General features: G+C 31.0%; 1 protein-coding gene across 2 annotated transcripts in view; it reads right to left on the reverse strand.

Annotated features, from left to right (window-relative positions):
- LOC140434561 (uncharacterized) overlaps positions 1-18465 on the reverse strand; it is a 643472-nt gene that overhangs the window by 402175 nt on the left and 222832 nt on the right. The gene's annotated exons all lie outside the window — the stretch shown is intronic.

Genomic DNA, 18465 nt, shown 5'->3' on the forward strand with positions numbered 1-18465 from the left:
ACAGAGTATTATTTTTAATACAAAGAAATAGAGTAGTGATAAACTAGTTAGACCATACCAACTACGCATACTAGCTACACATTACATGCAATTTAGAAGACCATTTTCAACAACCAACGATACAATAATTGAAACATATACTCGCCATATTTAAAGAGAAATATATTTTATATATATTTGAACATCGAGATGAATTTTCTGATAAAGGAATCTGAAAAAGTAACGATTGCAATTAACTTATAATTACGTTTATACTGCATCTTGGCAGTAATTGACCGATGACAACAATCTTATTAAACATTTTGGATCATTTCTTAAATTAAGTTACGAAATTCCAATCTTAAACACAATGGAACAAAATCACGAACACGAAGTGCAAAGTGCGAAGGTGCACCGTGTTGCTGAAACTATAAGTTTTTTATTTGGCAAATTACGTTCATTTTGGTTTGGAAAAATGTTTGTAAGGATGGGTATAAGTTTATTTTGTAAAAAATCAAAATATTTCTGATTCGTAAGAGGCTCATCGAAAAAAAAAAAAGAACTTTTAATTATATCCTCGAATATCCCTGCCGATTCGTATACTGTTTGAGGGTGCCAGGTGTGTGTCTCGGACATTCAATGGGATTCTCTTTACTCCAATATCTGCAGTTTATCCGATTCACTGTGCCATGTGGACAAAACAGTGCTTCCTCAGAAAAAAGAATTTGAGGGATGACGACTATATTTTGATTACACAAATTTTACATTACTTCGCAAAACTGCATTCGATGATTTGGATCACCCTTATTGGTTTTCTGGACATTTTAAATTTTATAAGGACGACATTTCTTTTTTTAAGTAATGTCGGAGCAGCAATTACTGCAGATAACGATATTGCGAAAGAGATTAAAGGAAGAATTCAGGCAACAAACAGATATATGTACAGCCTCCACAATACTATTAAATCTAAAAGCCTAACACGAACATCAAAGATTAGAATATATAAAACGGTGATTAGACTGGTGCTCATGTATGGGTGTGAGACGTGGACCCTGACGAAAGAAACTGAAAGAAAACTTAGATGTTTTGAGAGGAAAATCCTCAGAAGAATCTTTGGGCCTTATCACGACATTATTAGCAACCAATATCAAATGCGAACAAATGCTGAGGTCAAGCAGATGTACAGAGCGAGCAATATAGTCCAAGAGATTAAATCTCAACGTCTAAGATGGGCTGGTCATGTCTATAGACTCCCTAGTAACCGCCTTGCCAAGTTAATATGGGAGGAAGTCCCCACAGGAAGAAGGCCCTTAGGACGTCCACGAATACGATGGAGAGACAATATATGGCCAGATCTAAGAACAATGGGGCTACCCACTGTCCCAACTATTATGGACGACCGTTTAAGATGGAAGCAAGTTGTGTAGTCAGCCAAAACCCACCACGGTTTGTAGTGCTACGAGAAGAAGAAGTTTATATGTATTATCATTTATTGGTGGACGACCAGCATTTGCAACATGTCACAACGAAATTTCTTCTCAATTTTATTAACAGTGTGATAGACGTATTAGGATATTTCATAATCAATAAATTGTTGTGTTCTGGGTTTATCTCCATATCCAATCATAATTAATAGTTTAATTCTTTGTGTTTCCGCTAATGGACGCATGAATTATTTATTTATGGATGCAATAAACTAGTTCATATAAGAAAATACAAAGAACTGACTTGAATTTGAACAAAACCAACTCGATTTTTAAAAACTATACTTTTTGCTAGTTATTTTTAGTTCTCATTATTTATGTGCCTAATATAAGAATATATTTTGGTGTATTTCACAGTAGCAGGAAAAAGAGCATTCCTAAACATTTAATTATAAACTTGTGTTGGGGGCGGGGGGCAACTTTGACATCTTAAATGAAAAACAACATTTATTTTTGCAGAATATTATTCTACGTCAGTTTTATCTGAATGTTTTCCCATTCTAGATAGATCGCGCTGTAATCACAGAAAAACATATAGAGATTAGAAGTCTGCAAACTAATTTTTATGGTACCGAATACCTTAATGGTACAGTTTTTTAAGAATATTTTGTAGAATCAGAAACGTGTTTTTTGGTTTTCAATTTGCAAGTGTATTTCTCGATGTATTGAACCGCTTCCATAATTTTCCTAGGGTATCACAATAAATCATTTTTTTTTTCTACTATAACGCCATCTACCAAAAATTCGAACAAAATGTTTCCTACTTTACTAAGCTTAATTCTTTTTTATGAGGAATTCAAGTCTGCAATCTGCAATAAAAAATTGCGTTCCCGTACAAGATTTTAAAGTTGACCCTCTCCCCACTTTAGGGGGTGTGGCTGGGAGGTTGTGTTTGGTGTCACTCCATAGATTTTTGAAAAAATATTTAACACGATTTTTCAGTTTTTTAGGCTCATACAAATTTCAGATACATCACTACAATAAAAAACCTTAGAATCCTATAACAACTGTTCCTATACAATAATTATTCACCAGCTCGTTTAAAGAAAATTTTGTTTAACACACCATCTGAAACATATAACACTATACAAAATAATTCCTCTATTAACACTGGTGCTGTGAAAAAAATTACACACTACCATATGTACAAAATGTCACACCGAAACTGACACGAACGTTCGATTCTGTTGGTGACTTTAAGTTAGATAATAAAACAGTTTTAACGATAAATTCAGTATTCTCTAAACTCTAAGATAAAACAATAAAAGATAATATGTCTAACATCTTCTTCCTTAAGTGCCGTATCTCGATCGGAGGTTGGATATCATCATCACTATCTTTACTCTATCTACTGCTGCTCTGAAGAGTTCTATAAAACTGCATTTAAACCAGTCCCTTAAATTCTTCAACCATAACACTCTTCTTCTTCCTATACTCCTTCGTCCTCTTATCTTTCCTGTTTTATCAGCTTTAGCAGTTCATATCGCTGTCCCCTCATTACGTGTCCCAGATGTTGTAACTTTCTTATTTTTATTGTGTTTAATATTTCGCATTCTTTGCACATTTCTCGTAATACTTGCGTGTTAGTTTACTTCTATGTCCATGCTATTCTAAGCATCCTCCTGTAACACCACATTTCAAAGGACTGTAACTTATTTATGTGTTCTTGCTTTAATGTCCAACTTTCAAGTCCACATTGCAGTATCGAAATCACGTAGCATCTCAGTGCTCTTACTCTCAGTTCTAATCTAAGGTCTTTGTTGCAGAGAATTGTTTTCATTTTTACAAACGCATTTCTTGTTATTTCTATCCTGGCTCATATTTCGATTGTTTGATCATTGTTGTCTGAAATCCAGCTTCCTAGGTATTTGTATTTATCAACCCTTTCTATCGGTACATTTCCCAAATGTATGTTTGTTGGTATATTTGTTATTATCATGTATTTGGTCTTTTTTATATTAATTTTTAGTCTATATTTTTCACAGAAACTTGTTTTGTTTAGCAGTAATTGGAGTCGTTCAGCAGAGCTTGCCATAATCACGGTGTCATCTGCATATCTTATGTTGTTAATATATCTTCCGTTAATTATTATTCCTTCACTTTGAGATAGTAATGCTTCTTCAAAAATTCACTATATACATTAAATAGAAATGGAGACATAATACATCCCTGCCTAACTCCTCTCCTGATTTCAATTTCTTGACTGGGTTCGTTATCTATTACGATTTGTGCTCTTTGATTCCAGTAGACGTTTGTTATTATTTGTAAGTCCCTATGGTCTATGTTTTTTGTCTTCAGAATTTGGACTAATTTTTCATATCTTACTTTGTCAAATGCTTTTTTAAAATCAACGTAACAAACATGCACATCAACATTCATATCCATGCATCTTTGAGCTAACACATTAAAAGCAAATAACGCTTCTCTGGTTCCTAGTCCATTTCTGAACCCAAACTGACTATGATCTATTCCTTCTTCCAGTTTTTTATTTATACGACCATGTATTATTTTCAGGAATAATTTGAGAATGTGACTTATTAGTGATATTGTTCGGTATTCACTGCAATATTTAGCCTTTGTATTTTTAGGGATAGCACAAAAGGTGGAGAGTAACCATTGTTTCGGTATGTGTCCTGTTTTGTATATTGAGTTAAATAAGTCCACTATAATGTCCACTATAATTTAAGGTTTCATCATTTATGCATTTTAAGGTTTCTATAGAGATTTGGTTTGGACCTACTGCTTTACCATTTTTGTTGTTTTTTAATGCCATTTTAAGTTCCTCTTTTAATATCTTTAAAACCATATCCTCTTCTACTTCTATCTCCATCTGTTCTGTTCTATTGTCTTTGAACAGTTCATTGATGTATTCTGTCCATCTCTTTAATTTGTCGTTAGTATTCAACACAAGTTTCCCATTTGCATTTTTCAGTATTCCCAGTTTTCTTGTTCTATTGTTGTCAGTTAATTCTTTAATTTTTTTATGTGTGTTAAAACTATCATGTCTTTGCTGGCATTCTTTTATTTCTGCGCATTGTTCTTTTAACCATTGTTCTGTCGCTTTCTTAATTCTGTATTTTATTTGTTTATCCACTTTTTTGTACATCTGATTATCTTTGTTTTTATATTGACGTCTTTCTTCCATTAAATTCAAAATTTCTTCCGTCATCCATTGCTTCTTTTTATATCTGGTTGGTGTTTTTATCTGTCTTTATTAATAACCATTTTTTATCCGTCTCAGTATTTTGTAGAATTTGTTCTTTAACATTCATTAATCCGTTGTTGATTTCATCTGCCAGACGTTGCTTTATGTGTGGGTTCCTTAATTTACTTGTATCGATTTTTGCATTTGTCGTTCTTCGTTTTATTATTTTCATTTTGAGCTTAATTTTGGTCACTACTGGGATGTCTAACATAGTCTATAGTATTTCTTGTACAAATTGCAATTTACAATACATTAACCATTCTACAATGCGATTAAAGGACCGTATCACCTCCCACAAGAGTGATTCGAAGAAATATCCAGATAGATGTAGTTTACCTATTCACGTTTACCAAAACGATCACACAATGAATTACATAGAAGCCAAGGTATTAGTAATTAAAAACAATTATTTTAAAAGATTGTTTCTTGAAATAGCTTTTATCTCTGAAACGAAGAAAACCATAAACAAGAAATCTGACATCAGCCACTTAAGTGAGATTTACTCACATTTCCTATTTTTAGATAAAGAGTTCAATAAAAAAAACAACATCGAAATAATGTAGATTCTAATGTAGAAATCCAAAAGTTATGATTTTCTATTGTTACTGATATAGAAATTCATCTAATTAACAATAAAGGTAGAGTCCAGCTATAAATTACCACAAAACAAACTGTCATCATTTTGACATTAAGTCATTGTCAACTTTCACTTGTATTATGGAACACATTATCTTAATGCCGCCAATTCAGTGTACTGTTAATTTTTCTTTTACCGAAAAAATCTTTCTGTAAAAAAAGTTTCACATTGTACCTACCAATGAAGCTTTCAAAGTTTTTAATATAATAATATAAAGTTTTTTTAAGTGTGATTTTATTGTTATTCATTCCTTGACAGAGAAAATGACGAATGACAATTTTATTTCTATTATATTAAAGAATGGAACTACATATATTCAACTAAAGTTTTATTTGCCTTGGAAGTGACATGGACTTATTTTCGATGTATGGTAAATTGTAAAATTTAAAATATTAGGTAGAATTAAATGTTGTATGAATGGAAAACGTTTCGGTTCAAAATTCAGCAAAAACCGTTTGGGATTCTTTTTTAACGATGGGATTATAAGACAGCGATTAACCGTATAGCAATTGTCTTGTCAAAAATAGGAAATTTTAGTAATTTACGTATAATTTACGGTATGTATCCAAAAAAAGAAAATATTAATTCAGATCTTTGGTTTAAAATAATAAAGGGAAGGAGAAGTTGTACGTTTGATGGGATTTTGAAAGTGGGGAAAAGACAGTCTATTCCTGTTCGTAAAAAGAATGACATCTGAAGAAAAAATGCAGTAAATGCAGTTGAATTTGAACGGTAGAAGGAAATTAAGTTATGTGGATTAAAAGGTAATTTTGTTTTCAAGTGTTTGAAAAAGTGGTAGCTGTAGCGGTTCCATGTACGCTGGTCGGTAGCTAGCAGTGCAAAATTTAATGTTAACTGTATTTCTAAGTACAAATAAATTGGCATTGCATCAGGAGAAGCTTAAGCTAGGAGCATTTAGTATCCAAAAAGAGATAGAAGCTTTGGTGAGGATGTGAGATCGAGATTCAATTTGGGAGCATATACAAGAATGGAGTTTAGATAGTGAATTGACAAGAAATTATCCGGGTCAATTTTAGAATTGGAAGTTGGAAGTTAATCGGTTTATTAAAATTTGAGAACAATATTAGAGAGATATAAAGTTTTGAAACGAAACGGTAAATTTAGTTATATAAAAGTTTATAAAGTTGTTTGTTTTTATAAGTTATGTAAAGTAGTATAGATCGTTTAGTAAGGTGAATTACTTTTTGGCTGCGCAGTTTTCAATTGTCAGGATAGGGACGAAGTGATATTTATATTTGGTTTGTTTTATATGTGAAATAAAATTTTTTAGTGTATTTTATCAATATATTTTAATTGTATCGAATATTTTGGCATTTATTTTAAATCATTATATTTCTCTTGTATGTACACACATGTAACACTATTAAAAGCAATGGTATTTCAGAACTCACAAAAGGACCTTGAATTAAATTTGAGCATCTGATTTACAATTTGGCATCTATAATTAAGATCATTAGGGAATATTGAAGAAATTAGGTAATTAAATTTGATTGTTTGCTTTTTCAATTTTATTGAAATTCATAAAATCTCTAAAAGCTCTCCAAAATCGAGAGTATACCCCGATTGCTACCAACCTTCAGTAAAAAAAGGAAGGCAAGAAAAGAATTACAGTATACTGTTTATGAAAATATTACGTGAAGTCTCAATTTAATATTTCTTTTATTGGGAAGAACGGATCTGGATTAAAAATAAATTACAAAAGCGTTTTATGAATTGTTGATTATTGAATTACTTGAGTTATCTGATTCTGGGATAATTCAATGTTATATTTTTATTATGACTCAATCAATCTTATTGTATAATAAGGTGAGGCAGAAATGTTAGTTTATTACATAGTTAATGTAGTATGTTTGTAAAAGGTGTCATACACAGGTGCTAACGCAATACATATTCGCTACTGGTTTAGATATTTATGCTTATTATGGATAAGTAAAAAACTAGAATCATTAAAAAGAAACCTACGTAAAATTATTAAAAGCATTTAAGAATCTGAATCAGAGAAGTCTGAAAATATTTTTATAGTTATAGCGCTGTTGATCTTTTTATTAAACCTTTTTTATTTAATAAGGGTTATACGGGGGAAGGAAGTCCAGGAATTCCAGAAAGTAGACAGAGAAGAACAACTTAACGCTACAGAAAAATGGAGACAGTTAGAGAAGATCCTGAGGAATATCGTACAACAACTGAAGGGCTATACATCCAGTAAAAGCAAACATTGGATAGCACAAGAAGTAAAGAAATTAATACCAGAACGAGCAAAATAGAAATAATAAAAACGAACAACAATACAAAAACGTAAATAAAACAATCAAACAAAAAATCAAAGAAGAAAAGGAATTGTGGCTATCAGAAAAATGCGCAGAAAGAGAAATATTACAAAAACAACATGACAGCTTTAACATCTACAGGAAAATTAAAAAAAAAACAGCTGGCATATACTAATAAAGAGGCATTGAAGAGAAGAAAAAATGAAGGCAATAGAACCGAGGGGTAGAAATGGACCTGCAAAGGTGAAATTCTTAGGACTACTAACAGAGAACCACATTGATATACAACAATATTTAAAATAAAGATGCACTGGAGATAAACAGAATCGCACTAAGACACGTAAGAAGCCATAGGAGTACGGTTTTGGTTCTCTATTTATTAAAACCTAGTAGAGTTGCTACTTGTTTTAGCAAGATTGGTTTTCAGTTTGTTGCAAGTGTAGTTAGTGAATATTGCTTGTTTATCGTTGTATTAATTTATTTCCTACATTGCTATTAATTCGTTTTTAATATTTGTATTTTATTCTTGTTTTGTTCTGTCAGGTAAGTATGGTGTTTATATAGATAATTAATCATATAATTATTCAATTAATTCAGGTTCAATTAATAATAAGTATGCCAAAAAAACCAATATGTCCAGCACAGATACTGCTGACGAAGTTGCCAAAATAACTCTCAGTCCTTCAAGAAAACGAACAAAAAAATGAAATAAGAAATAAGGGGCATGAATTTTATTTTAGAAACGAGATTCCTACTGTAGACAAAGCTTTAAGAGAAGTTATTTGGGGATAATGATCTGCCTAATTTTAAAAGAACTTCTTTTTCTTCTTCTTCTTCATCTTCTTCTTCTTTTTATGTAGACATGACTCGTTATGACATATCGTTTTCGTGGTCTTCCTACTGATCGTCTTCCTATTGGCGAACCGTCTCTTGCCGTCTTTACTACTGTAGCTGTAAGTACTGTAAGTTGAAGCCTGGATAGAATAGACATAATACGTAACAAACAGGGAAATCTTGAGAAGGGAAGAAAAATTAGCTACTTCGGTCACATACTAAAAAATGAAAGAGGACTCAAGAGACGACTCGTAGTCCTGGTTGAAAATTTTAAAGTAGCGGGTGTGAAAAAACAACAATAGAACTCTTGATAACTTCTGCAGATAGAGTAAAATGGGCCGTGATGAGAAGGATTATATAAGATATTTTATTTGGGTCCAAACCTCTTGTTGACTAATGCTTTTAAGTTTTTCGGAATGAAGCGCTAATAAAATATCAAAGGGAATCAAAAAGATCAAATGATAGATTGTAGAATGTGAGAAATCACATTTCGAAAATCTTCTGGGTCTTGGGAGTGTACTTCGTAAAATGTTCTTGTTGTCTGACCAATACCAACAACTATGTCGATTAACAGCTCGGTTGACATAAAAACTAGATTCACCAAAACAAAGAGAAATCTTGAAATTAAAATAAATATTTTAAATAAAATATTCCTAGGGAAAACTCTGAAACTATAGACCAAAATGTGTGTTAAAATGAGCATAGCAGGTGAATACCTATATACCTTAAGTTACACTGACGATCAAGTAGTTATAAATAAGATTAACGGAAGTAGTATAAGAAAATTGGAGACAGACGAAGGAAGTCAAATGAAATAATCATAAAATGTAAGTACTTAGTATTCAAAATATCAAAAAGAGGAACAAGTGAAAAACAAAAAATAATAGACTACGACAAGCGCGAGACTGTGTAAGAAATCGTGGTCTGTTTAAGGATCAGTCCCCATCCTTCCTATTCTTCATCTTGGTTTTCGACTTCTGTACTCCTGAAGCTTATATTATACTTCGTACTTCAATCTTACGCTAAGTTTATCTGTTTTCCTCCTTCTATTCGGCCTTAGATTATACATATATTTCTTGGGGATGTTAATATGAATAGATAGGTTAATATCATAGAGGCAATAAACTCAAAATTCCTGAGTAATATTCCTAATGGCAATAGACCCAGAGTCGTCGTCTCTTCTTCCTGTATACCTTTTTAATTTTTAAGAACAAAAGCATTATGAGAAAAACGAAAATGGGAATATATACCACCATGACAAGACCTATACTGACCTACGAGTCTGAAAACTTCACAATAAATAAGAAAAACCAAAGTTTCGTATTGTCGTATTTTATTTTCATGTTTATCTAATATATATTTTACAAAAATCTCCTTTAACTAGATTATTCAGTGTTAATTTATTCGAAGCAACTACAGACATGTTAACTTTGGCCTAGAAAAATCACACAAATTCATTTCCTAATATTACAAACAAAAGAACTTTATTATTTATCTCAACGCCTTTTCATCGTTAAGTTTTAAATAACCTTGTCCAATGATATACACATTTATTTAACAGTACCGCCCAAAGTAATATATCTTTATAGCAATCTTTGACATTTTAACATCATCTACTGCTACTGGCCTTTCCAAATGTATTTTTAATAACTAACAGCTTGCAACCTATAATTTAAAATATTAAAACAATAAATAAAATATAATTTAAACATGTTTATCCTGTCCGGAACTTTGTATTACAGTTTGTAGGTTTGATGATATCAATTAGTAGCGAGTCTTAAAATGGAATTTTTCAATCATTACCGAACTTTGTTAAATAGTGTTTCTTCTTTTATTTTGTCTTTAGTAACTGGTATATACTACACCTATACCTGGTAAACCTTTTAGAAGTATCATGGCGTCAAAAATTGAGGTTTTCGTTGTCCCTCTAGGAGGGAAATCTTCGGCTTCAGAACTACCGGACGGTTCGTTTCCAGAGAAGAAAAAAAAATCATTTCACTAGTTAACTACTAACTAACTAACTACATCTATCTGTTAAGTATTTTTATTAGCTGGCTTATTCAATGTCCTGATACATAACGAAAAATTAGGCTTTTGATCTTTGTTGTTCAGTTGATGTATGGTATATTTTTTTTCGATTAGCCTTACATATAGAAAAATGTCAGTACATATAGATGACAGAAATAAAAAAAAAATACCATTTACCAGACCAAAAAGATGCAAAGGTCGGAAGAGAAGATATATATAATAACAGGTGGTGAAAGTAAACATATGAATACAAATGATAATGGCCAAATATTGATTAGGTACATTCGCAATTGAAAACACTAAAATAATGAGTACGCATTTCAGGAGAAAAAAATATATAAAGGAACATGGAAAATTTAGGGATCAAATAAAACTAATCAAATAGACTCAGATCATTTTTTGGTTAGAATTAATATGAGAGAAGCAATAATTAAAAAGCATAAACGGAAAAGGAAAGTGCAACGTAAATTTAATTTTGAAAAACTGCAAAAATTTGAGGTAGTGCAGAATTATCAAAATGGTATACAAGAAACCCACTCCAAACAAGATAGTACTACTGTGAGTAACATACAACAAAAGTTCTTGAAAATGACAAACACTACAAAGAAAGCAACGTCGAAGAACATAACAAGAACAAAAAGATTAGAAAAAACCACTGGTTCGATGACGAATTTAGAACAGAATTAAACAAAAGATCAGATTTGAGATTAAAAAGTTTACGACCGGAAAAACAAGACGACCTAGAAAGGTATGCCGAACAACGAAAAAAAGTAAAGAAAATCCTAAGGAAACGAAAATATATGGATGATAAAGTAAAGTGTATTGAAGAAAATTACAAGAAAAATTAAATCACAAATTTTTACAAAAAGGTAAAATACATTAAAACTGATTATCAGGGAAGAACGATGAATCTGAAAGATAAGCAAGGAAGCCTGATAGTGGACGAAGACCAAATATGTGAAAGGTGGAAAGAATATTTCGAAGAGATGCTAAATGACGGAGTGACTATTGAAGAAAATATGTTTCTAGACCTCAAATAGTAATAGAGAAGAAATACCAAAGCCCACAAGAGAACGAATTGAAGAAATAATAAAAGATATGAAAAATCAAAAAAGCCCCGGGGAGAGCGGCATTGTGACAAAGAACTTAAAATATGGAGGAGAGGCTTAATAAACCAACTTAATGAGCTAATACTAGAAGTGTGGGATGCCGAAGAAATGCCTCAAGAATGGAATAAGTCGATTTTAATTCCTATACACAAAAAGGGAGATAGAACTGAATGCGCAAACTATAGAGGAAAATCCTTATTAGAGGTATTATATAAAGTGCTCGCCATACTAATTAAAAAACGATTAGAAATATATGTAGAGAAGAATCAAGAAAAATACCAGGGAGGATTTAGGAAAAGAAGATCAACAACCGATCAAATTTTTATGCTAAAACAAATCCTGATCAATTGCTATGAATACAACATTTCATCACAAGTACTTTTCATTGATTACAAAGCCGCCTACGATACAATAGACAGAAACAAATCAATAGAAACGCCAAAAAAATTTCAAGTGCCAGAAAAAATAGTAACATTGGTAAAAGTGACAATTAGACAAACCATTTGCGCTCTGAAATGCAACGGTACAGTCTCAGAAGAATTCGAAGTGAAAAAAGGTGTTCGCCAAGGAGACCCGTTGTCTACATGTCTACATTCAATATAGTTCTAGAAAAAATTGTAAGGTTTAGTCGGATAAATAGGTTCGGCACTATTTTATACAAGGAGCACCAATGCTTAGCATACGCTGATGATATGGTTCTCATTGCAAGAAATGGAAAAGAACTGGCTAATCTAGCAAAAATACTGATTCGGGAAAGCTCTAAAATGGGACTGAAAGTTAATATTAATAAATCGAAGTACATATAAATCACAAGAAAAAAACACCAGGGGATCCTTAAAATTGGAGGTGGAGGATGGATCAGTTGTAGAATTCGAGAAGGTGGATGAATATATGTACTTGGTACTCTTATTGATCAGACATGTAAGGAAGAAACTGAAATCAACCTGATACTGACCAAGAACAACAGGTGTGCTGGAGCCATATGCAAAATAATTAAGGCCAAAGATATATCTTGTAATACAAAAATAAGAGTATACAAAACTATAATTAGACTCACAATGTACCATTTGTATGCTAATCCCACAATAACAAAAGTGGTGAAAAAACGTAGACTAGAATGGCTTGGACATTCAGAAAGAATGCAAGGTAATAGACTAGTCAAGAATATTGCTTGGAGAGTACCTGAGGACAAAAAAAGTGAAAAAGACCAAGAAAGAAATGGAGAGATACATACATACGAGACAAAAAAATTTAAGAGCCTATACCAAAGTTTCCCCTATCGATCTCAACAACTCATCATCTTTTGAAGAAGTTGAGGTCAAAAGCATCCATTATGATAATAGTTCGGACACTTCTTCTGAGCATGAGTCAGACATGGATAGGGAAGAATATCTGAATAAAAATATCGAACCAGACACTGAGATTACACTGAAAACTGACAGATATTCTACCTAACAAATCTTCTTGGAAAGAGGACCGTACGTTTTCACGTTGCCAAAATAGTATTAACTCCAGCGATAATTTTTAATTACCTGAAGAGAATCGGCTTGGGATTGAAAGGCTTGTGAAAGTTCCCAAAAAAGATAGATACTCAAAACGTCAACAGGATATTTATACTTGAATTTTCAAAAGTATTTGGTTAAATAAGATTGACCTTATTTTAGTTGTTCTTTTTTTTTTAAGTAGTAAAACTTGCTTTATATTATTGGTAACTGATTTTGTTTAGAATGGTTCTCTTGCTTAACAAAAATTAATAAAGTGATATATGGTAGAATGCTCGAATAAATGAACTTTAATCAAATAAAAGGCAGATATCGAGCACAGTTTTTTATTAAATCTTTAATTAGATTTAATATTGCATTTTATATTAAATATTCGCTCTCAGAGCATCTTCAGGGGTATCTGAAATAAGCCAAGAAACGTTTTTTCAACTGAACAAAAATTAATTAACTTCAAAAAAACTCCAAGTTGATGGTTAATAAAAAAAATTTAATATAATGTTTTAAACTTACCTCGTCAAAATTATAAGCTATCCAACAATTTTGTGAATGTCATAAACAAGGTCATAGACAAAGGACAAAAATAGTTTAAAAAAATTTTTTGAATCTTTGACATCTGACATATAACAACTTGGATGGGCAGTCATAATCATGGTGATGTGATCTGCACATTTCAAAATTCTATGGTAAACTGAACATTGACCAAAGGTCCAACTGACACTACTATAGGAATTCAACTGATGAAATACTCGTATGAAATTATACAGATTACTTTATGTAGATTGCATAATCCAGATCCAGAATTTTTTAAAATAGGTTTAAATTTAGTACAATTTAAATTAATTTGAGTATTAAGAAGTGATAGTTTTCATTTGTTTCCCTTTTAATTTCCAAATCTTCCAATAAATTCAACTCCAAGTAGTTTTTCTTTCTACTAATGTCATGTAAAATGGATGAACCAGTATTGATATTAAAATTATTTTTACTGGATAATAAATGGTGACCAAAACTTGAAGAGTTTGGTCTTTTCAAATGTTCTGTGATTCTAGTAGATAACTTTTTAATGGTTCTACCTACATAAGAGGCATCACAATCATCCCATTTTAATTTATAAATGCCACTTTTATCATTCTATCTTTGGTGTTGATTAGAAAGGAACCTTAAGTGTGGTGTCACTTGAAGGAAATTTTGATGTTTTCAATTATTGTAGAAGCAAAAAGTATAGATATTTTATTGGAAATGTTACTGATATAAGTACAGGAGAAATATCTGATGTTTTTTTGTGGCATTGGGTTGAAGCGTTGAAGCAAGCATTGTGATGAATAAGCAAGCTTTTCTGCAATTTTAAGTTTAGCTCTATTTAGAAGCTTATGGATGATGTTGGTATCATAACCATTATTGAAAGTAATTTGCTTGAAAGTATTAAGTTCTAAATTGAAGTTCTCATTCGAAAGGGGAAGAAGCCGATAAATGTAGCTGTTAAAAGCAGCCATTTTATGTTGGCTTGGATGATTAGATGTTTCATGTAAAACATGATCTGTTTGAGTAGGTTTTCTGTAAATATTGTACTCTAGAGAATATTTTTTACGAGATATAGTCACATCCAAGAAGTTTAACTTATTGTCAGATTCTGGTTCGAGTGTAAAAGAGATGTTATGTATGAGAGCTATACAATCGTCAACATATCTTGACCAAAAAACTATTTTGTTGTTGGTGTTAACAAATTTTTATTCTGAGCTGTCTAAGAAAATATTAGCTAAAAAAGGTGATAATGGAGAACCCATCGCTAAACCTGTTGGTTGTTTATATATTTTTTTGATTAAATTGAAAGAAGTCAATTGATCAAGACAAAATTTAAGCATAGTTAAGAGGGAATCTATGTCTTTTGCTGATATGTTGCAATTGTTTGAAAGGTTGTGTACTAAAGGTAAAGTTTCATCTCTTGATACAGAAGTAAACAAATTGGAAACATCCAAAGAAACTAAATAAAAACTCTCTTCTATTTTGATGGTATTTAAACGTTCTACTGGATCTAAACAATTTGTAATGGAGAACTTAAAGGTTGTATATTGTAGCATTTGAAAATTCTTTGGATATGTATTGAAATCCCCTGTATCCCCATGTATCTCTGTTCTTATCGTACGTATTAAAACACCGAATTCTTTCAATTCATCTTAGCGTCACCGAGTAATATAAACACTTTTTAGAGTTTGTTTATGTTTTACAGATGTGCACGTCCTCGGCATTCTTTTGTGTTTCATATTCTGCGTTTTAAATAAATATTTCCGTCAAGTGTTTTGTTATTCCAAATTATGTGAATGAATTTTAAAGATAATTTAGTCATTCTCGCTAGGATCGCTACCAGAGGTAGTCGATTTTAGCTTGGATCCAAATTTATTCGTCGAATTTGTAAAGTTTTCTGTTTTTGCCCCTTTTCATGGAAATGTGTAGCAGTGTAAAGTACATTGTGAAGTATGTGTAGTTACAGAGGAGGTTAAAAAGTATTTAAGAGATTTGTGTCGCCTGCAGCAATTCTGATGTTCGGATGCCCATTTCAATCCTCCATGTCCTAAGCAGCCGTTTCGAGAAATTTTTTCCACAGTTTGGAGATGCAGTTTATGCGTGGCAGAGAGGGTAATCCCAGAACTTTTTCAGTGTATTTTAGTGAAGTGTGTTTAATTCCAAAGTAAAGTAAACATTTTTTTTTATAACAATAATTGCTTTCATAACAATTTAAATTTTTAATAATTAAAAAATTGTAAATTTTAGAGTTTGACTTTAGCTGTCAATTTATTTGTTTTCAGTTTTTAAAATTTAATGTTAACATATGACAGCTAGCTTTATTATTTTTGATGTTCATTTGTTTTGTTTTTGAAAAAGGTTAACCTTGATTGCAGTAACAATTTCTTTGTAAGTTTTTGTAGTCTCTCCAACTCCTAGAGTTTGCAAACGGCTAGGACACATGTAAGTTTTTTTTGTTATTCTTGTACTCTGTTACTATTAATCTGTATAGTAATTTGTGCCTTTATTCTTGTAACTGTTTGTGGTGAGACACAATAAATGTTTAATTTTTTTCTAACCATTTTGTTTATTTCCCTCTCTAACCCCTTTTTGAGTTTAATTTGAAAAGATATATTTTTTATGTTTAATAATTATTTCAATAGTTACAGCCAGCTGTTGTAATGGTTATAATTTGGCACCTCGAAGCGGCGTTCTTTTTAAATTGCTAGAGGCTTTTGTTTTGTTTGTCCCAAGAGATTCATGTAAGTACCCCTTTGTTTCATTTTTTTGCAGTAGCCCCAATCCAAACCCCTGCCATTTACTTATCCACGACCCCAGTTCTCCTAACAAACCCTGAGTGCCGTTCGCTCAGGTATCGATTTATTTTGCTTGCCCTATCTCCACCCCCATAATTTCTGTCCCCAATTTTCAACCCCATAATCTTACTCTCTCTACCTATGGTAGGCAAAATATTTTCGTTACAAAATTAGTGGTAAACTGAATTGTGTTGTAAATAAACTCTGATAATATAGAAACTGGAGTGTTACAGAAACTTACAACAGGCCTCACGGGGCAATTAATATATATATATATATATATATATATATATATATATATATATATATATATATATATATATATATATATATATATATGGATTTTAGGAAGTCCATATAACCTAGGTGTTATAGGATTGGATACAGTTAATTTTCTAAAGTTAACTTTTTAAAAATTAATAAACCAAATTTAAACGGAACTTTTTACCCATATAATTTTAAATATGACTAGCTAATTATTAAAATTAAGTTTAGGTAATTATTTTTACCAATGACTCAAGGTACACAACTTACTGGATCAATACACATTGTACCTTAGACAAATTTTAGGCTCTCAAGAATGTATTTTTTTTTAATAAAATCAAATTATGCAATCGGTTGTTCATTTTAAGTAATACAATAGTTCATAATTCAATAGTGCAAGACTCTCCCCAAATATTTGAAAAAACTAAAATATTTCATTCAATAAAACCGGTTTGATCTTAAAACTTTAGAATACAGCACTTTTGAATATATTTTCATGAATTATCGCATTCCTCAACCATTCAAAAATGTTATAGTTCCTGAAGAGAAAAATTTAACTCAAAGTCCGATGCTCTACAAAAACACAAACCATGTCTGTAAATATATAAAAATATGAAATGAGTTATTGGCATTGACGAAAACTGTAAGTACTCTGCGAAAGCAAAGATTTCTCTTACAATTTTTACGCTAAGTTTAGTGTTATTACCATTTCATTTTCATTTATTTGAACAAGGCACTTGAACTCATTTTAAGAAATTAAGAATTGTGCATAAACATGCAGCTGACTGTATTTTTTAATATGAGAACAAATAAAAATCGACAGCTTCAATAAAACCTCGAGATCATTGCAAATAGAAAGTACATTTTGTATGTATTTAGCATAAAAATCGAATAATTTTGGAGTTTTACAGGCCGTTTTTTAATTTTTAAACAATTTTTAAACATTTAATTGGTATTTTTATATTTATGAGGGGTCAGAAATGACAGATTAATAAAATTATTATATTAAAAATGTACATTTGAATAAACATTTTGTAACTGTTAAATTTATGGCTTTATTTATCGCTTTATCACTTTACTACAGTTTGAAAAATATTGAATTATGTGATTTCATTTTCTCATAAGAAGAACTGAACAACAACCAAAAACGTTACAACATTTAAAATATTTACACTCTCGCGATTTCAAACCGACGCCTTAAATTATTCCTGTGATGGACTGAACTAAAACTTTTCTAACTCCTTATGGGATTTCTTTTTTGTATTTTAATTTGAAATATACATTATATGATTTTTTAGTTTTAATGGATTAATTAGACGATTATTTTAATAGAGTTTACTATTGTTTATCTTATTGTCGTTTATCTAGGTTTAGTATTTTTTTTTTACTATTGCCTCATACATACTTTTCAATTAGGTATTTACGTTTTTATCTACTTATATTCGTTCTTATTTATTAGACAAGGTGAATTAACTTAATACTAATTTAACACAAATATATTTATTTACACAACTAATTTAATATTAGTAACATAATCAATTAATAACTAAATAAATTAAACATTGTAACCAAATAAAATTGTATCATTAATAGCTACAACTAAATGCTTTCCAATATTTTCAACTTAAAACTATGTCTTCGATCATTATTTGTACAGCTGGTTCTTAAAAAAAACTGATACGACTCTTAAAGCGTATTTTGTAGAGAGAACAAGAAACTCTCGAAAGAAAGCAAGGTTCTGAAAGACCAAAAATATCTACCGCTCATGAAGATCGTACGCTTTTGGAGAGATTAGAAGAGAATCCTTTTGAAGACGCGAAA

This window comes from Diabrotica undecimpunctata, chromosome 2 (genome assembly GCF_040954645.1).
Source record: "Diabrotica undecimpunctata isolate CICGRU chromosome 2, icDiaUnde3, whole genome shotgun sequence".
Classification (NCBI taxonomy): Eukaryota; Metazoa; Arthropoda; class Insecta; order Coleoptera; family Chrysomelidae; genus Diabrotica; species Diabrotica undecimpunctata.